This window comes from Tasmannia lanceolata, unplaced genomic scaffold (genome assembly GCF_043159265.1).
Source record: "Tasmannia lanceolata isolate RefF3 unplaced genomic scaffold, GAP_Taslan_0.1 ptg000064l, whole genome shotgun sequence".
In the NCBI taxonomy this organism is placed as follows: Eukaryota; Viridiplantae; Streptophyta; class Magnoliopsida; order Canellales; family Winteraceae; genus Tasmannia; species Tasmannia lanceolata.
Window position 1 is genome coordinate 832,501 of NW_027518741.1, and position 2,500 is coordinate 835,000.

Consider the following 2,500-nt stretch of genomic DNA (forward strand, 5'->3'; position numbering starts at 1 on the left):
CGCGCATGTTCTTTGGCCACACAACGGCGCCAGCACGAGCAAAATCATCCGCGGTGCGGTGGCCTTGCACGGCCTTTTGTCTTTGGAACCAACCATCAGTGCCACGGGAAGTGCCGGAGTCCCGGCATCCGCGGTGCCAAGTCATTGCGCCCTTGGTCTCTGCAGCGGGGCATGCCGGGCACTCCCAACCATTGCAAGCAAGCAAGCAAGCAAGAAAGAAAGTAAGTAAGTAAGTATTACATATAGGGGCGGGACATGCGGGGAGATCTGCGAAACGTGCATTACGGGGCACACGCGTACCTACCGGGGCATACCGACCCCTATTGGGGCACACGTGTGCATATCGGGGCATACCGGGCCTATCAGGGCATACCGGGCCTATCGGGGCACACGCGTACATACCGGGGCATACCGAGCCCTACTGGGGCACACGTGCGCATATCGGGGCGTACCAAGCCTATCGGGGCATACGCATGTATCCCAAGGCATACCGAGTCAATCCGGGCATACGCGTTCATACCGGGGCGTAACGGGCCTATCGGGGCATACTTGGGCATATCCGGGCAAAAAATGCCCAAAACTTGCGCAACCTTGGCAACCGTGGTCCATTCCTCTCTATATGCCTAGCCTTGCCAACCGTGGTCCATTCCTCACTATATGCCATGGCCTTGTGCCCATGGTCTTCCCAAGACAGCGTCCAAGGCCCCCGGAAGGCCAAGGGAGCCCAACCCAGCAATGCCCTGCTATGGCAAGCCAAGGCCAAGCATTCCGGTGCCTATACGGGCAAAAATGCAATTCCTCTCTATATGCCTAGCCTTGGCAACCGTGGTCCATTCCCCACCATATGCCATGGCCTTGTGCCCATGGTCTTCCCAAGACAGTGTCCAAGGCGCCCGGAAGGCCAAGGGAGCCCAACCCAGCAATGCCCTGCTTTGGCAAGCCAAGGCCAAGCATTCCGGTGCCTAACCTTGGCAACCGTGGTCCTTTCCTCACCATATGCCATGGCCTTGTGCCCATGGTCTTCGCAAGACATCGTCCAAGGCGCCCAAAAGGCCAAGGGAGCCCAACCCAGCAATGCCTTGCTAGGACAAGCCAAGGCCAAGCATTCCGGTGCCTATCCGGGCAAAAACGCCCAAAGCATGCCCATTCCTTAGCCTATCCAGGCAAAAACGCCCAAAATCTGCACATTCTAGTGCCTATCCGGGCAAAAACGCCCACCAGCATGCCACCCTCCTATAGGGTTTGCGCAACCAACCAGCCTAACCACCAGTGGCAACCAAAGGTGCTGTTAGCGACGACTTCTGAAGACGCAACGAGACGCGACGTGTTTGCGCCCAGACGCGACGAGACGATGCGGGATCTGCGCCCAAGAATGCCTAGACCCGTCGACTTGATGCGGGATCAGCTCGCCCAAGCATGCCTAGTGTGCAAGGCCTGTGTGCAAGGCTAGTGTCCAAGGCTAGTGTGCAAGGCTCATGTGGAACGCTAGTGCGCAAGGCTAGTGCCCAAGGCTTGTGTGCCAGGCCCGTGTGCAAGGCTAGTGTCCAGGGCTTGTGTGCATTGCTTGAGTGCAAGGCTTGTGTGCATTGCTCGAGTGCATGGCTTGTGTGCAAGGGTTGTGCGCAAGGCTAGTGTGCGACGCGACAACACGGTGCCAAGCCGGGCATGGTGTGCACTCAAAACCAATCAACGGACAGAGGTCATGCGTCATGGGGGGGATCTAGCAAGGCCATGGGGAAGGTCATGGAGGACCTTGGAAGCAAGCGCAAGACGAGAGCGAATCGAACAAGGGGCCAGGACGGGGCCTTGTGCCCATGGTCTTCGCAAGACAGCGTCCAAGGCACCCGAAAGCCCAAGGGAACCCAAACCCGGCCGACACTTGCAATCGCACATGCTCTCTGCAACACACCATCAATGCCGCCCAACGGGGCCAGCACGAGCAGTCCTCCGCGGTCCCCTGGCCCTGCGCACGTTTGTCTTCGAAACCGAGCATCAATGCCACAGAAAGTGCCGGGGCGCCAGCTGGAGCCATCATCCGCGTTGCCATGGCTCGCTTGGCCTTGGCTTGCCAGGCCCCGACACGAGCAATCGCGCATTTTCTTTGCAACCGACCATCAATGCCGCCCAACGGGGCCAGCACGAGCAGTCATCCGCGGTCCCCTGGCCCTGCGCACGTTTGTCTTTGAAACCGAGCATCAATGCCACAGAAAGTGCCGGGGCGCCAGCTGGAGCCATCATCCGACGTGCCATGGCTCTGGTCCCATGGTCTTCGCAACCGAGCATTCGTGACACCCGCGGGGCCAGGACACCAACCCTTCCGACACGAGCATTCGCGCATGTTCTTTGGCCACACAACGGCGCCAGCACGAGCAAAATCATCCGCGGTGCGGTGGCCTTGCACGGCCTTTTGTCTTTGGAACCAACCATCAGTGCCACGGGAAGTGCCGGAGTCCCGGCATCCGCGGTGCCAAGTCATTGCGCCCTTGGTCTCTGCAGCGGG